Source organism: Vanacampus margaritifer, chromosome 6, assembly GCF_051991255.1.
Source record: "Vanacampus margaritifer isolate UIUO_Vmar chromosome 6, RoL_Vmar_1.0, whole genome shotgun sequence".
In the NCBI taxonomy this organism is placed as follows: Eukaryota; Metazoa; Chordata; class Actinopteri; order Syngnathiformes; family Syngnathidae; genus Vanacampus; species Vanacampus margaritifer.
Genome location: NC_135437.1, coordinates 2,184,117 through 2,210,000, shown reverse-complemented (window position 1 = coordinate 2,210,000; position 25,884 = coordinate 2,184,117). Strand labels below are relative to the sequence as shown.

Sequence of the window (25,884 nt, the reverse complement as noted above, 5' to 3'; positions counted from 1 at the left end):
ATGACGACGATGGTCATCGTCGATGAGGATGAAGGTGAATCCGAGCTTGACGGCGAAATTGGAACCGCTGACGCGGCGGCTATGACGGTGTCGTAACGCGGAGCACAACCGAGCACGCACAGGCGGACGTTCACTTGGGACAACCCGTTTTTGAAAACGTCTGGCAGTCAAAGAGTTAAACGCTGGTCATCCAATCTGTTTTTATGATTAGCATCACATATTTAGCTTTCTAGTGAAGGAATGAATATTCTTACCATTTGCGTGTTCATGCAATAAAACATACAATGAGATCAGTGAATTCAGGCATTTTCTTGTAGATTTATCACAAATTCGTGGACGGGAGAATAGCAGCCACCCGCGCCATCTTTGATTCTCAACTGTGAAGCCCCCACCCCCATCTGTGGGTAATATTCTCTTTGTCCTACAACGTTACCTCCCAGAGTCACATGACTACACCCCATTTGTCACAATGATGTCTCAATACAGTTGGTCAACCATACCCCTCCCCTCTCTGTCCCAGGATGGAAAAACACAGGTATAAGATAAGAGTTGCCATTCAGAGCTACAAGCAGACTGAATGGAGCCTTAGTATAAACAAAGGGTCTAATTAACACATTCGCCTTCCCCCATCTCATGCTAATAGAAGTTAATGTGAAGAGAATTGTCACACAAAACTATACTGAGTAAATCAAAGCAATTTGTCCAATTCTAAATAGTTATAACTAAATCAAAACAGTTATAATTAAATTGAAATAGAATATTTACTTCAATTGCTAGTGTTAAATGATGATATAATTTGTCATTTTTTGCGTGGAGATGAAACTTCTTTGTGAAAAAGGCTCCTTCGAAGGATGATTTATTACAGAGATCTCCGGTCACACAAATTCAATATCACGTAAAGAGTGTGCCAATCCAAGAGTGCGTGCCCCCTCCCTTGAGAGAGAGAGCCCTTTATACAATCCGAGTTTGAAAGCAAAACGCACCTTGTCCTCCCCTCTGAATAAGACAACAGATTGGTTCTCACAATATGTTACATAACAGAATCTCAATTTTGCCAGCTTGCACTTTCTTCACTTTTTAGACATAACATATTCTCAGTGTTCCAGTTCGTACTTTTTTCCCAAAACAGAATCTCAGTAAACAGATTGAACTTGACAGCTCCTGATGGTAGTGGGAACAGTGTGTGTGTGTGTGTTCTCTCTCAAAACAGAATATGTTCTCACGCAGGACACTGAGAAGAAATTTTAGACAAAAACAAGTTACCAGATAAGTTAAGGTCGAGTTATATTGAGTTTAACATTAATACACCTGCTCTACACACTCATAACTAAATTCAACATAGTTAAAATATGAAATAAAGAATTAAAAATGTTAATAATGTTAACATCCTCCTGTTGGGCTTGAAAAAGCCCAAAATCTAAACATTTAAACATTTTTACCAAAATATTCCAGCCGGATCTTCATCGTCGCAATGGCTGGTGCAACATTAAAATAAGAGCAAATGAAAACATTATTTTAGCAGGAGAGGAGGTCAGTCATATGTCAAGAACAATGTGATTCATTAAAAGATTTTTTCAGTAAAATAAGCATATCATATATGAAGACGATGTGTTGTGGTTATGTTCAAAGTTGTGGCGAGGGGATCCCAGAAATACCAGATTGGCATGACAGTCAATATGAGAAAGAGTGTCCTGATGTAACCGCAATTGAAGACGTGTTTTTGTTTTGAGCGATGAAGTCCTTTGTTGAATGAAAAGGACGTTTATCAGTTACGTTTTTGTTCTTGCGTTTGTTTGTTTTTGTTTTTTTAAGAGGGTCCTTCAGCTCCTTTTAGAATCCACGTCAACTGCCAGAGATGCAAGGGTTGATCACCGGGATTTATCTTCCCAAGGTGTGACTCAATCTTTGTGGAATGATGCCCGGAAAAGGACACGAGACTCAATCTCCATTAAGTGATGTCCTCAGCTCGTCAGGTGAACACTGGAAGCAGGCCTGGTTTTCCAGTTGACTCGTCAGGTTGTTCCCGTTGGTGGGGGTTGAGCAGGTGGCGGACCCGGCGGGTCTGATAGGCAAGATGTGGAACGATGTGCCCCCAGTGAACTGGACCAGATTGACCTCTCCGTCACCCCATCTGGGTGCAGGACATTTTCATTTAGTCAGTCACTTATAAACATACGCATTCACATCCCTTCTTTTTTAAAGAGCATCTGGTAGTTTTTTGTTAGTTTGGAGTTAGTAAATGTTAGTGAAGTTCTGTAGGTCCGTCCTGGAAAAAAATTCTGTTTGTTGTGACATTCAATCACAATCCAGCCTTTGGCTGAGTTTAACTCTTTCACTGCCAGACGTTTTCGGAAACGGGTTGTCCCCACTGCCAGCCGATTTAAGCATTTTGAGTGATCTTTCAAGGTCCACAGAAAATGTTGTGTTTGGACTATGGAAACACATACTACCAAATGAAAGATTGGACGCTCATCTTTCATCAGAAAAAAAAAGTTTGTTTCTACCTTATTCCGTTCTTCAGTAATCAACAATAGAAAATGGTAACTTTCACCGAAATTCTCTGTTTTGAAACAAAAAGCGGAGAAAAACAGCTTTTTGTGAAACTATTATTTCATGCACTCTAGTGAATTCTACACTTCTTTTTGTCCATGAATGATGCCACAAACACCTAAATAGTGCTTTACTTCTATAAAACATTACCACCAACAATGAAAAAGTTTTTTTTTTATAGCAAAAGAACAGTTTATTTACATAGAAAACAGTAACAATTTGACAAACTATTTACAAAGGTGTGCAACTGTGCATGTGTGATTATTTACAATTGTGTGGATGTTTGAACTACATCAATTTTACTTTTGTGTGGTAAACAGTGTAACACTCGCCTGCGTGCAAGGGGACACTGCAAGATTTACACCACAGTTTTGTCTCACTGCGAATGCCCCTTCGCATGCAGACCCGCGCTCTCCCCCTGGTCCGTGGAGCCCCGCCAACAGCCAGCATCAAGCCCCAAAGAGAGGCGCTCTCCCCCTGGTCCGTGGAGCCCCGCCAACAGCCAGCATCAAGCCCCGAAGAGAGGCGCTCTCCCCCTGGTCCATGGCGCTCTCCCCCTGGTCCATGGAGCCCCGCCGACGGCCAGCGACAAGCCCCGAAGAGAGGCGCTCTCCCCCTGGTCCATGGCGCTCTCCCCCTGGTCCATGGAGCCTCGCCAACAGCCAGCAACAAGCCCCGAAGAGAGGCGCTCTGCCTCTGGTCCATGGAGCCCCGCCAACGGCCAGCGACAAGCCCCGAAAAGAGGCACTCTCCCCCTGGTCCATTGCGCTCTCCCCCTGGTCCATGGAGCCCCGCCGACGGCCAGCGACAAGCCCCGAAGAGAGGCGCTCTCCCCCTGGTCCATGGAGCCCCGCCGACGGCCAGCGACAAGCCCCGAAGAGAGGCGCTCTCCCCCTGGTCCATGGAGCCCCGCCAACAGGCATCAAGCCCCGAAGAGAGGCGCTCTCCCCCTGGTCCATGGCGCTCCAGGATGGGGGGGTCAAATGTGCTCAGGGAGGCCGCCTCATGGCGCTGCTATGTCGGGTATGGCAGGCGAGAGCCCCCGTTGCAGAGGCTCCAGAGGTGGCACTTTGAAAATATTTCGAAGATTGGTTGACTTTGAAAATATTTGAGAACCAGGATGGGGGGCCAAATGCGCTCAGGGAGCCCGCCCATGGCGCTCCTATTTCGGGTATGGCAGGCGAGAGCCCCCGCTGCAGAGGCTCCAGAGGTGGCACTCTGAAAATATTTCGAAAAAAGTTGACTTAGAAAAAATTTGAGAACCAGGATGGGGGCGCCAAATGTGCTGAGGGAGGCCGCCCATAGTGCTCCTATTTCGGCTATGGCAGGCGAGAGCCCCCGCTGGAGGTGGAACTCTGAAAATATTTTGAAAAAAGTTGACTTGGAAAAAATTTGAGAACCAGGATGAGGGCGCCAAATGTGCTGAGGGAGGCCGCCCATAGTGCTCCTATTTCGGGTATGGCAGGCGAGAGCCCCCACTGGAGGTGGCACTCTGAAAATATTTCGAAAAAAGTTGACTTGGAAAAAATTTGAGAACCAGGATGGGGGCGCCAAATGTGCTGAGGTAGGCCGCCCATAGTGCTCCTATTTCGGGTATGGCAGGTGCTCTCCCCCTGGTCCATGGCACTCTCCCCCTGGTCCATGGAGCCCCGCCAACAGCCAGCAACAAGCCCCGAAGAGAGGCGCTCTCCCCCTGGTCCATGGAGCCCCGCCAACGGCCAGCGACAAGCCCCGAAAAGAGGCACTCTCCCCCTGGTCCATGGCGCTCTCCCCCTGGTCCATGGAGCCCCGCCGACGGCCAGCGACAAGCCCCGAAGAGAGGAGCTCTCCCCCTGGTCCATGGAGCCCCGCCGACGGCCAGCGACAAGCCCCGAAGAGAGGCGCTCTCCCCCTGGTCCATGGAGCCCCGCCAACAGGCATCAAGCCCCGAAGAGAGGCGCTCTCCCCCTGGTCCATGGCGCTCCAGGATGGGGGGGGTCAAATGTGCTCAGGGAGGCCGCCCATGGCGCTCCTATTTCGGGTATGGCAGGCGAGAGCCCCCGCTGCAGAGGCTCCAGAGGTGGCACTCTGAAAATATTTCGAAAAAAGTTGACTTAGAAAAAATTTGAGAACCAGGATGGGGGCGCCAAATGTGCTGAGGGAGGCCGCCCATAGTGCTCCTATTTCGACTATGGCAGGCGAGAGCCCCCGCTGGAGGTGGAACTCTGAAAATATTTCGAAAAAAGTTGACTTGGAAAAAATTTGAGAACCAGGATGGGGGCGCCAAATGTGCTGAGGTAGGCCGCCCATAGTGCTCCTTTTTCGGGTATGGCAGGTGCTCTCCCCCTGGTCCACGGAGCCCCGCCAACAGGCATCAAGCCCCGAAGACAGGCGCTCTCCCCCTGGTACATGGAGCCCCGCCAACAGCCAGCAACAAGCCCCGAAGAGAGGCGCTCTCCCCCTGGTCCATGGAGCCCCGCCAACAGGCATCAAGCCCCGAAGAGAGGCGCTCTCCCCCTGGATTGGGGGGCCAAATGTGCTCAGGGAGGCCGCCCATGGCGCTCCTATTTTGGGTATGGCAGGCGAGAGCCCCCGCTGGAGGTGGCACTCTGAAAATATTTCGAAAAAAGTTGACTTAGAAAAAATTGGAGAACCAGGATTGGGGGACCAAATGTGCTGAGGGAGGCCGCCCATAGTGCTCCTATTTCGGGTATGGCAGGCGAGAGCCCCCTGGTCCATGGCGCTCTCTCCCTGGTCACCCGCCAGTCGACGTCGACCCCTGGTCACCCGCCATTCGATGTCGACCCCTGGGCACCCGCCAGTCGATGCCGACCCCTGGTCACCCGCCAATCGATGCCGACCCCTGGCCACCCGCCAGTCGATTTTGACCCCTGGTCACCCGCCATCCAATGTCGACCCCTGGTCACCCGCCAGTCGACGTTGACCCCTGGGCACCCGCCATCCAATGTCGACCCCTGGTCACCCGCCATCCAATGTCGACCCCTGGGCACCCGACATTCATTTCAATGGGGGATTTCGACCCCTGGGCACCCGCCGTTCGATGTCGACCCCTGGGCACCCGCCATTGGATGTTGGAGGGTGACCAGGGGTTGACATCCCCCGCGGGTGACTAGGGGTCGAAATTCCCCTGCGGGTGACCAGGGCTCGACATCTTGTGGCGGGTGACCAGGGGTCGACATTGGATGGCGGGTGACCAGGGGTCGAAATCGACTGGCGGGTGACCAGGGGTCGAAATCGACTGGCGGGTGCCCAGGGGTCGACATTGGATGGCGGGTGACCAGGGGTCGAAATCCCCTGCGGGTGACCAGGGGTCGAAATCCCCCGCGGGTGACCAGGGGTCGACATCGAGTGGCGGATGACCAGGGGTCAACACTCCGCCTGGTCCCCTGGAGCTCCGCCAAAGGCCAGCATCAAGCCCCGAAGAGAGGCGCTCTCCCCCTGGTCCGTGGAGCCCTGAAGACAGGCGCCAACAGCCAGCAACAAGCCCCAAAGAGAGGCGCTCGAGCCCCGCCAACAGCCAGCAACAAGCCCCGAAGTCAGGCGCTCTCCCCCTGGTCCGTGGAGCCCCGAAGACAGGCGCCAACAGCCAGCATCAAGCCCCGAAGACAGGCGCTCTCCCCTGGTCCGTGGAGCCCCGAAGACAGGCGCCAACAGCCAGCATCAAACCCCGAAGACAGGCGCTCTCCCCCTAGTCCATGGAGTCCCGCCAACAGCCAGCAACAAGCCCCGAAGACAGGCGCTCTCCCCCTGGTCCGTGGAGCCCCGAAGACAGGCGCCAACAGCCAGCGCCAACAGCCAGCAACAAGCCCCGAAGACAGGCGCTCTCCCCCTGGTCCGTGGAGCCCCGAAGACAGGCGCCAACAGCCAGCAACAAGCCCCAAAGAGAGGCGCTCGAGCCCCGCCAACAGCCAGCAACAAGCCCCGAAGACAGGCGCTCTCCCCCTGGTCCGTGGAGCCCCGAAGACAGGCGCCAACAGCCAGCATCAAGCCCCGAAGACAGGCGCTCTCCCCCTGGTCCGTGGAGCCCCGAAGACAGGCGCCAACAGCCAGCATCAAACCCCGAAGACAGGCGCTCTCCCCCTGGTCCATGGAGTCCCGCCAACAGCCAGCAACAAGCCCCGAAGACAGGCGCTCTCCCCCTGGTCCATGGAGTCCCGCCAACAGCCAGCAACAAGCCCCCGAAGAGAGGCGCTCTCCCCCTGGTCCATGGAGGCCCGCCGACGGCCAGCGACAAGCCCCGAAGAGAGGCGCTCTCCTCCTTCCGGACCACGGAAGCGGAGGCGGAGAGGGGAAATGGGAAAGCGGACAGCGGAAACGAGAAAGCGCGGGATGGGAGGGAGAAGGAGAAGGAGAGGGAGATGAGTGGGGGTCCGGCCGACAAAAACTTGTATCGAGGGCTGACTTTCAATAGATCGCAGCGAGGGAGCTGCTCTGCTACGTACGAAACCCCGACCCAGAATCATCTAGCGAGCTTTTGCCCTTCTGCTGCTCCGCGGGAGGTTTCTGTCCTCCCTGAGCTCGCCTTAGGACACCTGCGTTACCGTTTGACAGGTGTACCGCCCCAGTCAAACGCCCCGCTCGAGTTTATCTAGGGTCACGAAGAGGGCAGGGCCGGCGAGCGGGGGTGGCTCCGCCCTCCTCCCTCTTCCGCTGGGTGGCGGGCGGGTGGGAGGGCGTGTACAGAGGAACGCGGCCCGCCGCCCGCCGAACCCGCGTGGGTTTTGGGTCTGATAAATGCGCGCGTCCCCGGAGGTCGCCGCTCGTTTGCATGTATTAGCTCTAGAATTGCCACAGTTATCCAACTAACGGCGGAGCGATCAATAGAACCATAACTGATTTAATGAGCCATTCGCAGTTTCACTGTACGGGCCGTGTGTACTTAGACTTCATGGCTTAATCTATGAGACAAGCATATGCTACTGGCAGGATCAACCAGGTAGCCTCTGGCGCGGCCGGGCGAAGGGCGGCGAAAAGACCGGACGGGCTGGTAATGGATGCTGCTGGCCGGCGGGCGGGCAATTGCCTTTCGGGGTAGCGGTGCAGGAGGGAGCGAGGAAGGGGCTGGCTGTGGCTGGCTGGCCGGCCGGCGCGACGCAGCGGAAAGTCTTCCCCCAGGGCTTGCTGGGGGGACCCGCGCACACACACACACGCACATGCCTGCCTGCCTGCCGGGCCTGCCTGCCCGCCTCCTCCCTCGGCGCGGCGTGCCAAGTGCTTCGGCCTCGCCTTTTGTGTTCGGTTCGTTGGGAGGGTTTGAGAAACCGTGCTTCCGGAGGCACCGCCGCCGCCTGCGGGACGGGAGGGCCTGCGGGGCGCCGGGCTCCGTCGTAGGACAGCCAGGTGATAGCTCCCGTCCCCCCCCCATTTTCATGGGGGGGTACGGAGCGTGGGGTGCGTCTCGGCCTCGCTTCCGATCGGGCGCGCCGGGGCGTGCGGGCGCCGGCCATCGGGCCGACGTTCACGTGTCGCCGGGGTGCTAGAAGGCGACCCGCGAACCGGAGGAGCCGCCCGCCTGAACACCGGTGGTAGTGGCACTCTGAAAATATTTCGAAAAAAGTTGACTTAGAAAAAATTTGAGAACCAGGCTGAGGAGGCTGAAATGTGCCCATGGAGGCCGACCTGAAGTGCCTCTAAGTCAGATATGGGTTGGGCGAGCCTCCCTTGTTTTGCCCTGGAGGTGCCTCATCTTAAAAAGGTCGCTCCTGAAATTGTACCCCATACATTTTGAGGTTTGGGTGCAAACCTCTCGACTGGGGGGACTCGGTCCCCTATCTACAGCGCCCCTAATGGTGGCAGGTGGTACTGGCCCCTGGTCACCCGGCCATTGAAAATGAATGGGCCCCATTCATTTCCTATGGCATTTTTCGACACCTGGTGACCAGGCGTCCAAATCCCCCATTGAAATGAAGGCCGGGTGCCGAGGGATCGACATCGAATGGCGGGTGACCAGGCGTCGAAATCCCCCATTGAAATGAATGGCGGGTGACCAGGTGTCGAAAAATGCCATAGGAAATGAATGGGCCCATTCATTTTCAATGGGGGGGATTGGAGCCCTGGGCACCCGGCCTTCATTTCAATGGGGGTTTTGGACGCCTGGTCACCCGCCATTCATTTCAATGGGGGGATTGGAGCCCTGGGCACCCGGCCTTCATTTCAATGGGGGGATTGGAGCCCTGGGCATGTTTTGTCTCTCCTCAATTCTCATCTCCTACTCGACGCTCTAGCCCCGCCTGGCCTTTTATACTACTGACGCCCACTCGATCTTGTCAAAAGAGAGTCATCGCTGCCCTCTAGGGGCCAAAAATAGTCATTAGGCACAAGAGACCGGCTGGAAACTTTCACCAAAGATGCGGAAGGGTTCCCTCTACCCGTTTCAAAAAAATAAAAAATAATAATTGGTTGACGTCTTTAGACGTCATTGGCAGTGCTCCGTAGGTTTTTACTTGACGTCTTTAAACGCCATTGGCAGTGAAAGAGTTAATGACCTAAGCACATTCATTAATGCAACAATGAAAATCTTATAGCCAATTCAAATCTGACGAGGCCAATTTTTGTCTATAACTTATAATGGTTTCCATTGTGAAATATTTTACCATAATATTTACTGTTATAGATATGGCATGAATGTGCTTCCAGCCATAAAATAAATGCAACTATCACCAGCAAGTAAAAATCATAAAATAACATCTGACCCCAGGGCTGTCACGTCCAGCCGGACCGTGAGCACCCCGGGGAGAGATAGAAATAGAACATATTCACCTTATTTTCGCCGTCTTTGCCAAAACTTACTCTCCTCCATGGTCAAAATCCAATCACCAATCATCAATTGTCCTCCTGTGAATTCATTCATTCTCACGGACTATATAGTTATCACATTGAGACTAACTTATAATTCTATATTTAATTCAACATGGACTCTTTGTGTTCTTCGCGACAATATACCCAGACAGACCAGTAATTCCCCCATCTGAAAAAAGATCGACTCAGATAATTTTCAGACCAGTATATAAAAAAATAGAACTGCAGCAGTAAATAAATTGTTGCTTTAAAAAGAGGGATTTTTTTTTTTTAATTTAACCAGTAAATTCGCCAATGAGTCCCAACTCAGTTGTTTAAGTTTCAAAAGACAAATGGGCAAAATATTAGAAGACCAAATTCAACAAGCGTCAAATAACGGAAAATATAATAATTAAGATTGAAATAAATTTTATCCTATCTTTATTTACATAAGCTGTTTTCAATTTCTGAAACCACACGAAATTTACCAGTATTTTCTTTTCTACTATAAAAATAGAAATATTGTAAATTAAGCCCATGAATTTACAAAGAACCCCCGTTTTCAGCCAACCATCAATTATTATTAAGATATGAAGTCGCCCTTCATTTATCATTTATCATTAATATTGCGGCACCCAAACGGAGTGGGGTGTTAATTTTAAAAAGTTATTAGAGCCACTTTAGACAGGCCCACATCAGTTGGGTCAATAGACCACAGTGCCCCAGTTTAGTTTAGTTTTGTAGTTTTAACATGTCACGATCAAGCTTGCTAGTCCCCCTTGTTGATGTCGGTCCAAAAGCTGATTGTTCTAAAACAGACATGGAAACAAACAAATCAGATTAAATCAAAATAGGCATCAAGAGTTTTAGAATATAAATCTGTGTGTATAGTGTGTTGCCAATCAGTTGCTTCTGTGTACGGAATGTTTTACTGTATGTTATCACCTATACCTGTCAAAATAGAGTGCAGTGTACACAGTCAGATACCGCATCATATGGTCTGAGATCACTAACTCAAGGAAACATTTTGGGTGGGGGCGGAGTCACCAGCGCAGTGGAGCAGTTTTTATGAGAAGATCCTTTCCCATAGGATTCACAGGACAGTTTGGGGTGCAGGACAGTTCGGTGCGTACACGAATGCATGCAAGAAAGTCTGTGCGGAGCACTGTGTGTGTATTGGAGTAGTTTGTTTTCATTTAAGACTTTTGCATGTGAGTTCTGGGTACAGCATGTGAGTTCAGGGTACAGTCATTGCGGAAACTGTCCACCAGGTGGCGCCAGGTACTGCTGCTGTTCATCAGGCGGAGGCAGGAACTGCTGTTTAGGGAGGGGCTTTGTTGTTGGCCTCCGCTCAGGATGCCACGTGAGTGCTGTCTGCAGTCATTTGCAGTCATTTGCCCAGTAGCCGGTTGACCTCAGTTGAAATAATGATCTCGATCAATGAAAGACACTGACTGAAACATAATAAAATCTGCCCCAACATTATTAGGTGATGACATATCAGTATAAAGCCGGAAGAACAAAATCCTCCTTTATTATATATATTTTTTTATTAAAAAAAAAATAATAATAAAAAAAATAATAATAATAATAACTCTTTTACTGCCAAAGACGTTAAATGACGTTCTGCAAAAACCTACGGAGGAGCGCCAAAGACGTTAAAAGACGTCCTCCCATTTTTTTTTTTTTTTTTTTTAAACGGGTGCTGGGAAGGCTTGTGGAGCTCTCCTGAAAGTTTTAAGCAGGTCTCGTGAGCCTAATGACTATTTTTGGCCCCTAGAGGGCAACGATGACTCTCTTTTGACAAGATCGGGTGGGCGTCAGTAGAGGCGGAGCTAGAGCGTTGAGCAGGAGATCAGAATGGAAAACAAAGGAAAAATGGCGGCCGGTCGTGAGGAGTTAACGCCCGAGCCGTTTTTTTCAAAGACCAAAAGCATCGCTAAAAGAGCACATTGTTGATGACGATGATCATCATCGATGATGAAGATGATGGTAACTCCGTGGTTGGAAAGCATTGACGCGGCAGTAGAAGACGTTAGATGGAGCTAGATGGAGGAGGGAACGGGCAATGGCGAGCGTTGCAAGCAGCTCTACACTTACAAGACAAAAGGCATCGACCAACGCTAAAAGAGTACATTGATGATGATGAAGGTGAATCCGAGCTTGACGGCGAAATTGGAACTGCTGACGCGGCGGCTATGACGGTGTCGTAATGCGGAGCGCAACCGAGCACGCACAGGCGGACGTTCGATCGGACGACGGAGAGTGCCCCGAGTCCAATGCATATTCATCGGAGGAAGTGTGTACAGTCTGCTACTTGCTTTTTATTCCCCGGAAAAAAAGGCCGTCAAGAAAGTGTAACGTTTGCACGCAAAACGGACCAATGCGAAAGTGAAAGTAAACTGTGTGCGAGTCCTGGCGTCTCCTTGTACGCAGGAGAGCGTTACAAAAAGAAAAACTGTATTTGAAACATCCACATAATTGTAAGTAGTACCACAGTTGCACACATTTGTAAATAGTTTGCGAAATTGTTTTGTCAAATTGTTACACTGTTGAATGGAAATAAACGCATTTTGCAATCAAAAAACACTTTTTCATTGTTGGTGAAAGCGTTTTACAGAAGTAAAGCACTATTTAGGTGTTTGTGGCATCATTTATGGACAAAAAGAAGTGTACAATTCACTAGAGTGCATGAAATAACATCGTTTCACAAAAAGCTCTTTTTCTCCGTTTTTTGTTTCAAAACAGAGAATTTCGGTGAAAGTAACCATTTTCTATTGTTGATTACTGAAGAACGGAATAAGGTAGAAACAAACTTTTTTTTTCTGATGAAAGATGAGAGTTCAATCTTTCATTTGGTCGGATGTGAGTTTCCATAGTCCAAACACAACATTTTCTGTGGACCTTGAAAGATCACTCAAAATGCTTAAATCGGCTGGCACTGGCGACAACCCGTTTTTGAAAACGTCTGGCAGTCAGAGATAATAAAAAAATAATAATAAAAAAATAAAAATAAAAATTTCTGAAAGTTTTGCAATTAACTCTTTTACTGCCAAAGACGTTAAATGACGTCCTGCAAAAACCTACGGAGCGCCAAAGACGTTAAAAGACGTCCACCCATTTTTTAAAAAAAAAAAATTGGAAACGGGTAGAGGGAACCCTTCCGCATCTGTGGTGAAAGTTTCCAGCAAGTCTGTTGTGCCTAATGACTATTTTTGGCCCCTAGAGGGCAGCGATGACTCTCTTTTGACAAGATTGGGTGGGCGTCAGTAGAAGACGTGAGGCGGGGCTAGAGTGTTGAGGGGACATTGGCTGAAGAAGCCATAATGGCGGCCGCTTGCAAGCAGCTCACGGTCGAGACATTTTTTTCAAAGACATCGACCAACGATAAAGAGCACATTGATGACGACGATGATCATCATCGTTGATGATGATGGTGACTCCGAGGTTGACGCCGAAGTTGGAAGTGCTGACGCGGCGGCTATGACAACGTTATAAAGGTTCACGGGCGAGCGATGCTGACACCGGAAAACACGGAGCACAACGCTCAGGCGGACGTTCAATCGGACGACGAAGAGTGCCCCGAGTCCAATGCATATTCATCGGAGGAGTGTGTACAGTCTGCTACTTGCTATTATATCCCCGGAAAAAAAGGCCGTCAAGAAAGTGTAACGTCTGCACGCAAAACGGACAAAGCGAAAGTGAAACTAATCTGTTGTGCGAATCCTGCTCCCTCTCCTTGCACGCAGGAGAGCGTTATAAAAAGAAAAACTGTATTTGAAACATCCACATAATTGTTAGTACCACAGTTGCACACATTTGTAAATAGTTTGCGAAATTGTTTTGTCAAATTGTTACACTGTTGAATGGAAATAAACGTATTTTGCAAACTAAAAACACTTTTTCATTGTTGGTGAAAGCGTTTTACAGAAGTAAAGCACTATTTAGGTGTTTGTGGCATCATTCATGGACAAAAAGAAGTGTGCAATTCACTAGAGTGCATGAAATAACATCGTTTTACAAAAAGCTCTTTTTCTCCGCTTTTTGTTTCAAAACAGAGAATTTCGGTGAAACTAACCATTTTCTATTGTTGATTACTGAAGAACGGAATAAGGTAGAAACAAACTTTTTTTTCTGATGAAAGATGAGAGTCAATCTTTCATTTGGTAGTATGTGTGTTTCCATAGTCCTGAAAGATATTATAACATTTTTAATACCTATTTTCATATATCAATTATTGTTACTGATCATGAACATTTTAATTCTTCATTTTAAGTTTGTCAAAGTGTCTTGTGTCCTGAGCAGGGCACATGATGTTGACCTCGTATGCTCTGGCCTTAAGCTGGGCCATATTATTTAGTCTAAAAAAGTTCCTTCTCATCACTTTGTACGAAAACATATTTTCGCCCTTGATTTTGCTATACACTGATTGGTCCAGAATTTCTTGTTTTATTTTGTACACGTACATTGTGGTCTTGAACAGAACTTGCTTTGCTTTTCCATTGGTCACGGTCATTGGTGCTTTTGGGTCAAATGATAAAGTGAGATTTTGTTATGGAGAAGAATACGAAAAGTGCCTTGAAAATATACATATTTTGGCTAGAGACGAACACAGCTGCAACTGCACTAAGAGTTCTATTGTTTGACATGTCCTTCAACTGTATAACACATTTGCTCATTCATGAAGGGAGAGATATTCTGCTTGGAGACTGAATTGTAATAAAAGGCTGGCCCTTCGAGAGGAGGGTGTGCATTGTTGATCAGAACTTGTCGGAGTTTGATTCAATGGTGCAACAGGAGATCTCCTCTAAGAATTATCCTGCGCAGGAAACTCTGTTCATTTCTCATCTCACCAGTTGGTTTATTGAACACGCAAAAGTTATGGATTAACTACAACACCCTTCAGTTGGTGACCCTCCGACGGCAAGGCGTTTGACGGTTGTTGCGTTCGCGGACGGTTTGAATTCCTGGCGCCATATTAATTGAGGTAAGTGGAGATCTTATCCACGTTTGAGGAATTCTTTCTGTCTAGGAGCGCTCCGGCCGCCATGCGTTCTTGTAAGATAACCAAATCAAGGGTGAGATTTGTGTGAGCAGAGGTAGAAGTTTAAGTTGTTTGATTATGGAGTCCTACGGTATTTGAAGTATACATATTTGTGGTGCACATTGAATTGAATAGCGATCGCTTGTAAGTCAGTCTGGGAAACATTTTGTCTTTACAATTTTGTTTTTACAGATGATAGATACGTAGATAATTGATTTGAAGTCTGTGTATATGAGGTTAAGATTAAGATTAAGTTGTTGAAGTTGAGAGTAAATCAGCTGGGGAAACATTATTGTTGTAACCAAGCGTTAGATGTGTGGGCATTGGTTTTACGTCCATACATATTTAAGTTGAGAGAAGTCGGCTCAAAAAGCATCTTTGTCTTGATCCCTGCCTGATGCGCGGGAGAATTACGAGACAAACACTTTGTTTTTATGAGCAATAGATTCTTGGGTAATTAGATAACAAGATCCTTGAATAAGTGTTGCCGATTAAAGCTGCGGGAGGATCGACTGCTTCATTTTCTAGGGACAAAAGACTCAACTTATAAGAAGTCAGATTGACATAAAACGGATTTAATATGCCGTTTTAAGATTAATCGATAGGTCTATGAATAATTGGATATTGACATTTTTAGACAAGATATAAGATGTATGGACTCAACTCGTGTAAGTCGGGCTGACTAAAGCATATTTGATACGACGCTTTAGATCAGGTCAATAGGTCTATTGAATATTCGTGATTAAAATTCAAAGACAAAAAACTGTTGAAGCTGGGGTAGCGCAGTTGACATCCGGATATTTATGTGTTGATATGTCGTACAAAACGACATGTCTTGTCTGTCCGTTGTGTGTGTATGCCGTCTGATCGGTGAAGAAACTCTAACGTCACGGTAAAATCTTAAAGGGACCGCGATGAAATATTGTGTTAATTTTGTCAATAATTACGACGACAATATATTTAGAAATATAATATAATAAGCTATAAAATACGGGCAATAATTAATAGAAAGAAAACACTGTTTGAGAACTACAAAAATGGTTGTCATGAGGCGACAGGGAGTTGCGAGCACATGCGCAGTTGCGATCGGAGAAATGCCCAGTCCGTGGGTTGAAAAACTGATAAAATGGATATACGATTGCGGTGGAATAAATTTTATGGCGCCGTTATAAGATACAGTAAGTTAATTTTATTGATGGGGGACGTTGAAATTTGCACCGCCGGCCGTTCGACGTAAAAAACGAGATATAGAACACGTTTACGAGTGGAATAAAAACGACACATGATCGTGTAATTTTGGATAAGATAACAAATAATGCTAGAATACTAAATTTAGGTATTTTTGTGAAGTTATAACCATTTATATAACGTTAAATAATGACTAAAATGTTGGGACTACGGTACACTTTTATTCTGAAGGACTAAATGATTTGACCTCTTATCGGAATTAAAGCTTCCGGATTAAACATACCGTTGAATATTGACTTAAAATGTAATTAATATTGAACGACGGGACTTGATTATATAGTGGAAAAGGTTAGTTTATTTTAAATAAGATATGGCATTTGTTTGAAATTTTAATGACGGCAATTTAACTTTGAAGGTCCGTAAACGGCCCCCGTTTGTTCAATAAAGTTAAGACTGAATACAATTTATTTTTTTTATTGTAGAAGAATATCCCGGACAAGCCCCCACTTTAAGAAAAGTATATTGGAAAATGATTAATATTGAAATGTGGCTTTGCAAATAAAATAACTGTATGATATAAATTTATGTGATAGAACAAATTAAACCGTTTAAAATGCGCTAAGCAGGGTGAATTAATTAGACGGTAAGATTAATAAGATTTTTATGCTAAAATGGTGAATTTAAGGGTCTGCTTAAATAATTCAGCGGCATTATATAACTTGTATTTTAAAGTGTATTTAGAGCGAGATGTCACCCTTTAAGAATTATAGATGTAATGACATACCTAAAACCACTAGATGTCTCCAAATTACAAATGCCGAAAGCCAATTTTTTTTTTATTTTTATTATTTTTATTTTTTATTTTTTTTTGAAAAAACCCATATTAACAATTGCTTGTAAACCTCAATGACATCAAACAGTTTAGTCTCTATTCTTTATTTTATTTTAATGATGATAATAATAATAACCAATAACGAATAACTTGGACAGCATGAGTAATGTGGAATAATTTTTATATAGATGATTGTTTGTTTGTTTTTGTTTCTTTTCCCATTATAAAATAATTTTTATCTCTCCCAAATGTAATATTAACTATGTCTTTTGCTTGAGTCCCATTTAGATTTGGAGTCCATGGGGGGGTCGTCTGGAAGAATGACACTTTTGATATATTCATCAGGTGCGATGTAATTAAGTTAATTTTTTGTTTTGATGTTTGACTAAAAAGCTGATTAGACGTTTTGTGAAAATATTAATTGAAAGCTACCACACTTATTAATTGATTCGGAATTATATTTGTAAATTGTTAAGGTATATCTATCCTAATCTCATCCTAAATGTTATTTATGAAGATATGCAAAACACACTAATTGAATATTGACAACCATAACAAATATTGACATATAATTAGCAATTATTTTAAAGTATGAACTTTTATTGTTTAATTATTTTTATTTTATTTTATTTTTTTTATTTTTTATTTTATTTTATTTATTTTTTTTCCCTCTAAGGAAATATTTTTTTAAAAAAATTATTTATTTTTTTTCTCCCCTCAAAGAATTTATTTTTTTTTTTTTCTCTCATCTCTTTGAAATAAAGACAGATTTTGATTTTACTGACATATTATGGCCTAGATGTTGATGAGATTTTAGGTGAGAATGGTCGGCTGAAAAATTGATGGTCGGGGTCAGTATTTCATAATAAAAGTCAACTGGCGGGACAGAGAAACTGCAACTGCCACCTGTCACCACCACCAGCAGGGCGGTGGAAAAAGATGCCGCCATACCTGACTACACCTGCAGCCTGCTAACGCCAGATGGAAGGGCGGAGATTCCTGCCGACTATTGCCACAAAGACTGTGCCATCATATACAAATGTGAAAAAAGAAAAACTGCTCCACTGCCAAATGAACTGTTCTATGAAACTGCTCCAAATATTCTGCACAAGCGTCTTCAAAGCGTTCCTGCGTCCAGAACTGTCCTACGAAAGAACTATGCCATACGAAGGCCACACCCAACAAACAATGCTCTCTTTGAATTGCTGATACCGGGCCATATGATTTGACGCTGACTGTTTGCACTGAAATCTATATTTTGACATGGGTAGGGTTATAACATTTACAGTAAAACATTTGGTAAATTTAACTAATTGATTGACAACATTTTATATATACAAATTTTTTATATTTTAAAAACTTTTTGATGTCTATTTTTGATTTGATCTGATTTGTTTATTTTGCTATTTTAAAACAGTCAGTTTTTTGGACAAACATCAAACAGGGGGACTAGTAAGCTTAATGGTAATATTAAAACTAAGGGCAACTTTATGTATTGATAATATTTGATTTTTTGTTAAATTTATTGGTTAAGCTACAATATTTTAAAGTACAAAAGATAATATTGGTAAATTTAAAGTTTCAGAAATTGAAAACAGCTAATATGAATATAGATAAGATATAATTTATTTGAACCTTAATTATTATATTTTATTTTTTAAAACTTGGTCTTTTGATATTTTCCCAAATTCTCTTTTCAAATTTAAACACTGGCTTGGGATGCATTGTTGAATTTACTGGTTAAATGTAAACTTTTTCCCCTCTTTTTAAAATAAATACACAAGCTAAATTTAGGTACTGCAAAACTTTATATATTAGTCTGAAAAATTCTCTAAAGCGATCTTTTTCAGAAGGGGGAATTATTAGTTGGTCTGGGTATGTCATTGCGAAATAAAAAATAAATATAAAATTAAAAGTTAGTCTTAATATGATAATTAGAGATAGTCCGTGAGAACGAATTTTATAGGAGGACCTTGGGGAATTTTTTGGACCATGGAGAAGGAGTAAGTTTCGGCAGAGACGACAAATTAAGGTGAATATGTTCCATTTCTATTTTTATTAATCCCTGGGGCCCTGGGGGAAGTTGTTATTTTTTGATTTTATTATTGAGGCGAAAGTTGCATTTGTTTAATGGCCGGAAGCACATCCATGCTATATCTATAACAATAAATATTATAATAAAACATTCCAATAATTATTACATTCTGTAAACAAAATTGGCCTCGTCAGATTTGAACTGGCTAAAGATTTACATTTTTTGCATTTAAGAATGTGCTCAGGTCATTAAAGTCAGCCAAAGGCTGGATCCTAATTGAATGTCACAACAAACAGAATTTTTTCCCACAGGAGAGGCCTACAGAACTTTACTAACATTTACTAACCCCTAACTAATAACACTACCAAAATGCTCTTTCAAAAAGAAGGGATGTGAATAAATGTTTATTAGTGACTAAATGAAAATATTTTGCACCCAGATAAGGTGATGAAAAGGTCAATCTAGTCCAGTCCACGGGGCACCTGGTTCCACATCTTGCCTATTAGACCAACCGGAGGTCCGCCTTCTACTCAACCCCCACCTTCAGGAGCCAGCCACCACGGGAATCAACAGAGAGACCAGCCAGCTGCTCCAGTGACCAGACGTGCCAGCCGAGAGGCCATTCAACTGCTTCCAGTTTCCACCAGATGAGCTGAGGATTACCCAATGGAGAGAGGAGGAATGTGTCCCTTTTCCGGGGCGTTCCACAAAGAATGAATCACACCTTGGGCCCGGTGATCATCTCTGGCAGTTGATGTGGGTTCTAAAAAGCTGAAGGAATCCATCCATCCATCCATTCCCTTGACCACTTGTCCTCACAAGGATTGTGAGGGTACTGGAGCCTATCCCAACTGGCTTCGGGCAGGAGGCAAGGTGCAACCTGAACAGGTTGCCAGCCAATCGCAAAGCTGAAGGACTCTGTTTGGAAAAACAAAACGCAAGCAACAAAAACTTCCCTAGCCCAAACGACAACAAGTCTTCAATCGCGTCTCCAATTGCACGTACATAATGACACTCTTTCTCATACTGACTGTCATGCCAATTTGCTATTTCTGGGATTCCCCAACACAAATTTTGAACATAATCACAACACACTGTCTTCATATATGATATGCTTATTTTACTGAGAAAAAAACAAAAACAAAAAATCTTTTAATGAATCACATTGTTTTGACATATGACTGACCTACTCTCCTGCTAAAAAGAATGTTTTCATTTTCCTCTTCCTATGTTGCACCTGCCATTGCGATGATGAAAATCCCGCGGGAATCCTTTGGTAAAAATGTTTAAATATTTAGTTTTTGGGCTTTATTTTAAATAAGCCCAAAGGGCGGACTGAAAGATATTATAACATTTTTAATACCTATTTTCATATATCAATTATTGTTACTGATCATGAACATTTTAATTCTTCATTTTAAGTTTGTCAAAGTGTCTTGTGTCCTGAGCAGGGCACATGATGTTGACCTCGTATGCTCTGGCCTTAAGCTGGGCCATATTATTTAGTCTAAAAAAGTTCCTTCTCATCACTTTGTACGAAAACATATTTTCGCCCTTGATTTTGCTATACACTGATTGGTCCAGAATTTCTTGTTTTATTTTGTACACGTACATTGTGGTCTTGAACAGAACTTGCTTTGCTTTTCCATTGGTCACGGTCATTGGTGCTTTTGGGTCAAATGATAAAGTGAGATTTTGTTATGGAGAAGAATACGAAAAGTGCCTTGAAAATATACATATTTTGGCTAGAGACGAACACAGCTGCAACTGCACTAAGAGTTCTATTGTTTGACATGTCCTTCAACTGTATAACACATTTGCTCATTCATGAAGGGAGAGATATTCTGCTTGGAGACTGAATTGTAATAAAAGGCTGGCCCTTCGAGAGGAGGGTGTGCATTGTTGATCAGAACTTGTCGGAGTTTGATTCAATGGTGCAACAGGAGATCTCCTCTAAGAATTATCCTGCGCAGGAAACTCTGTTCATTTCTCATCTCACCAGTTGGTTTATTGAACACGCAAAAGTTATGGATTAACTACAACACCCTTCAGTCCAAACACAACATTTTCTGTGGACCTTGAAAGATCAGTCAAAATGCTTAAATCGGCTGGCACTGGCGACAACCCGTTTCTGAAAATGTCTGGCAGTCAAAGAGTTAAATAATTGCTAATTATAATTCAGTATTGTTATGTTTTACAATATTTAATTTAATATGTTTTGCATACCTTCGTAAATAATATTTAAGATGAGATAGGACAGCTTTTGCTCTAAACATTTTCAAATATAATAAAGAGTCAATTGGCAAGTGTCCAGTTTTCAATGAATATTCCACAAGAGCACGGTCAATGAAGGCCGCTGCCCCCTTGTCAGCTTTTGGTCAAACATCAAGTCAGAGATTATTTTTAATTACATATCACCTCAAATTATGTTAAAATGTGACAACTCCCAGATGGCGCCCTCATGGAATGTCCTGTCCAGTCTCAGGGACTCGCACGCAAAATGGCCGACTTCAAATTCTGAAATGGAACTTAAGAGAGAAAATAAAGGTTAAATTAAAATTCTCGCGTACGAGGAAAATTATGAGGGAAAGACAATTAGCTATAACAAAAAAATATTTCATGTAAAAAAAAAACAAAAAAAACATCTATTTCTAAAAGCAGACCTTATTATAAAAATAAAAATACGGATGTCACCTGCCTCCAGCATCTGTAAAAGCAGACCTAATTAAAGCACATACAAGCGCAACAATCACACAATTAACCCTATCTTTTATAGAAAAAATTATATTCCCTCTTTCTAAAACTTTTGAGGCTTTCAGCTATTTAATTTGGAAAAAGAGTGACATCTGGCGGTCAGCTAGAGTCATAGCAACTATAATCTTCAAAGTGATTCGCCTAATTAATTTATATTCCAATATCACAACAATACATTCAGTCTTACAGTTGTGTATGTCTAATGAACGTGAGGTACACATGGAAGTGTTGCAATATTTTAACACTGTACCTCCATGTTATGTGCTGTTATTCGTTCGATTTGTATTAAACATAATTTAGATATGACGCAAGTGTGCTGTGAAGCCAGATAATCAAGTATTCAACATCAGTCTTTAGAAGATGTGATTGAGGGCCTTAGAGAATCAGTTACGGTAACAATTTATGTAATGTCGTCTAATTATTTAACGTAGGCACTGACGCCCGTGGCTTGTAAAACAGAGTCGCGTTGGAGATTTTTATTAGTACTATTACCGTCGCAATCAATTTATCCCGTTCAGCTTTTACTAAACGGTTTTATTTATTTTATTACGTAAATTCGTCGTCTACAGCTGTTTTTATTTGCAAAGCGAGAAAAATTGAAAGCTATTTACTTAGATATAATCAAAGCCATCCGAGTATCTTTACAGAACCACCCAAAGTCAACATTTCAGCATTAATCATCATTTAATACACTTTTCTTACAGTTACGTCCGGGTTTTTCCTCTATATATAAAAAAAATACATATATCTCTAACACTTTTTTAACCAGCGATCGGCGTTTACGTACATATACAGTTAAACTGCCGCCTTTAAAGACATCAAGCAAACCCCAGATCTTATCGGAGTGAACTAAGCTTTTCCACAATAAATTTAAATCCAGTGGTTCAATATTAAATAAATTTCACGTCTTTATTTGACGGCTGATTACTTAACCCGGAAGCTTCTCAAGACGTCTAGCGGAAGTACTATCAGGTCAACCCATTCGGTTTTTCAGACAAAAAGCGCCCCCGTAATTTATATTAAACATTAACCTATCTAGTTATTATTATATTAAAGTTATATAAATAGTTATAAATGCAGTGACGTCCCACTTATAATACAATATCATTAGTCGACAAAATAGCTCATCGCGCCCCTGTAAAAATAATAATAAATGACGTCAGACAATTGTACTAGACAAACATGGAATACACACAAAAACAAATATCATGATCTCTGTCCTCTTAAAATAATAAATACTGCTTTAAGTCAATCACGAAGCAGTCTATCGGCTCCTTCGCAGCGAAACGTTGTTTCCAACTTCATAAATAGTTAACAATTGCCTCAGAAATGCAAGGACTTACACTCTCTAAGATTCCTTCAGAACGAGACTGCCATGTGTTTTCAGTAATTTTAATAAAACGCCCACTTCAGCCTGTTTGTCACAATTATTTGATTAGATTGTGCAAAAACCATCGTAACGTTACGTACCAAACTCTGGTAATATATCCTCATCTGCGCATGCGTAAATCTGTTGTCTTTCAGCTGAACAAACTTGTCCAAGAATCTAATACCAAATTATTCAAGGACCTCTCGATTGCACTAACAGCGGCGTACTAAATCCGCTTGTGTCAATCTGTTTTACAACGCTGAATAAATGTTCAAGGATCTTTACGATGTCTCAACAGGGCAGTACTATCCGCTGTGTCAATCTGTAGTCTTTCCGAAATTTATCCAAGAACCTTAGTTTGTGTAAACAAACTGTTTTCATCTAGCAGCTGCTCACTGACATTGGCAGCTGCGTACAAGGATTTTAAGAACAAATTATCCAAGTACCCTCGTTCGCGTGAACAAACGGTTTTACTATTCAGCTGCGTATAAACCAACGTGACGGCATTTCCGTAAACAATGCTTCCGCCACAACGTACGTGTACAGTTCAAACACTGTGGTAAAATCCGAAATCAGAGACTTCGCGTCCAACCAAAAGACTTAAAAATTTACCACTACTTTTTCACACAGATCCCATCTCCAATGTAATTTTGCAAGACGAATACCAGCTGCAGCGCCCCCAAACAGACAGAATTCCTTAAACGTGGATAAAATGTCCACTTACCGTAATTAATGTGGCCTGGAATTCTATCCGTCCGTGAACGCCCAGCTCGCAAAACGTCCTTTTTGCGTCGGGGACACCATTTGTTACATGATGATATAATTTGTCATCTTTTGCGTGTTCCAAATTTTGGAGATGCGACTTCTTTGTGAAAAAGGCTCCTTCGAAGGATGATTTATTACAGAGATCTCTGGTCACACAAATTGAATATCACGTAAAGAGAGTGTCAATCCAAGAGTGCGTGCCCCCTCCCTTGAGAGAGAGAGCCCTTTATACAATCCGAGTTTGAAAGCAAAACGCCCCTTGTCCTCCCCTCTAAATAAGACAACAGATTGGTTCTCACAATATGTTACATAACAGAATCTCAATTTTGCCAGCTTGCACTTTCTTCACTTTTTAGACATAACATATTCTCAGTGTTCCAGTTCGTACTTTTTTCCCAAAACAGAATCTCAGTAAACAGATTGAACTTGACAGCTCCTGATGGTAGTGGGAACAGTGTGTGTGTGTGTGTTCTCTCTCAAAACAGAATATGTTCTCACGCAGGACACTGAGAAGAAATTTTAGACAAAAACAAGGTACCAGATAAGTTAAGGTCGAGTTATATTGAGTTTAACATTAATACACCTGCTCTACACATCTATAACTAAATTCAACATAGTTAAAATATGAAATAAAGAATTAAATATGTTAATAATGTTAACATTAGCTGGCATTTGATTTCATGCTAAAGCAGTCTAGTCGTTATCATCATTTCTGGCGCAACGGACTTAATTGCAGCTCATGCTTTGGAATACTGTGGCTATATGACAACAATGAACAACTAAACTACTTCATTATATGCCAAGAATGGTGCAGTGCGCTGCTCCCCTGTGTTGGTTAAAATTGTTATTTATTGTATTAGTTAGCTGGCTAACGAATTCATGTAGCTGACATATGCGCCAGTGACAGGTACTGGGGGGAAGATGCACCGAATCGATGTTATGTATGTACACATTTGACACCATAGTGTACTTTATCTTGTTTTGCCTTCTAGAAAAATGACCGATCAGAGCAACAGCTCTTCACTGCAGCAGCAGGTGAGCGGAAGATCGCTACTGTCTTGACATTAATGGTGTGTTTATTATTATTATTTCTTCCTGTTTGCATAATAATGTAATCAATAATCATGCACACTACACACGATCTATACAGAGTGTCCCAAAAGTCTCTTTACAATTATAACAATTTTGAGATATTTGAACCCTTTGACTACCAAAAACGTTAAATAACGTTTAGTAAAATCCTACGGAGGAGCGCCAAAGACGTTAAAAGACATTCACCAAGTTTATTTTTTTTTTTTTTGGGGGGAGGGAACGGGTGGAGGAAAGCCTTAGCCAGCTGTGCTGAAAGTATCAAGCAGATCTAGTTAGTATAATGCCTATTTTTGGCCCCTAGATGGCAGCGATGACTCTCTTTGGACAAGATTGGGTAGGCGTCAGTAGAAGACGTGAGGCGGAGCTAGAGTGTTGAGGGGACAATGGCTGAGGAAGCCATAATGGCGACCGGTTGCAAGCAGCTCACGCTTGAGCATTTTTTTCAAAGACGAAAAGTATCGACCAATGCTAAAGAGCAGTGTTTTTCAACCACTGTGCCGCGGCACACTAGTGTTCCGTGAGATATAGTCAGGTGTGCCATGGGAAATTATCCAATTTCACTTAATTGGTCTAAAAACATTTTTTAGAAACAAATTAATTATTATCTGCCAATAACGTGTTGTTGTCGGCTGTGAGAGCAGTGTGGCGGAAGAGTGGCAGTAATCATAAATCTTCGCCTGTAGGTGGCAGCACGTCGCTAGTTGTTGATTGCCCTCTACTTTGAAACAAGGATTAGTGATGCATGGATGGCGGCAGGTGCCTAGCAAAACAAAACGGTGACAGTGATGCAAAAGTTTTTGAAAAGGAAAAATGCTAACTCCGAACCGGACCCTGGACAGAATTCGGACCCAGATGAAGGCCCTTGTATGAGTGGTGGTCAAAAGACAGCAAAGACGGCGAGCTCGACCAAGGCCTCTAGCGCGCGACAGTACAACGAAAGCTATCTTTCACTTGGATTTACCTTTACCGGGGATGAGACGAAACCGATACCGTTGTGCCTGGTGTGTGGTGAAAGGCTATCAAACAGTGCTATGGTGCCAAGTAAGCTTAAACGCCATCTCCAAACGAAACACCCTTCTCTCCAAAACAAGGATGTGGGCTATTTTGTTCGTCTGCGTGAACACATGGAGAAACAGACAACTTTTATGAGGAAAACCACAAAGGTAAACGAGAAAGCCCTGAAAGCTAGCTACCACGTCGCTGAACTGGTTGCTAAGTCAAAAAAATCCCACACTGTGGCAGAGACATTGATACTGCCAGCCTGCAAAGCTATTGTGAATGAGATGCTCGGACCTGAAGCGGCTAAGGAAATAGCCAAAGTTCCTCTCTCAGATAACACAATTTCCAGACGTATTGATGACATGTCTGCAGACATTGAAAGTGTGGTTTTGGAAAAGATCCGGATCAGTGAGAAATTTGCATTGCAACTGGATGAGTCTACTGATATTAGTGGACATGCTCAACTATTGGCCAATGTG

The 25,884-nt window shown here is 43.6% G+C and overlaps 1 long non-coding RNA gene across 1 annotated transcript; it reads right to left on the bottom strand.

The window, feature by feature from the left end:
* Positions 1–840: 840 nt before the first annotated feature.
* On the bottom strand, positions 841–22,641 carry LOC144054188 (uncharacterized). The gene is made up of 2 exons (XR_013294624.1): positions 18,968–22,641; positions 841–2,131 (listed from the first exon to the last, which is right to left on the bottom strand). It is a non-coding gene; the product is annotated as an uncharacterized LOC144054188 (long non-coding RNA).
* Between the last annotated feature and the right edge of the window lie 3,243 nt (positions 22,642–25,884).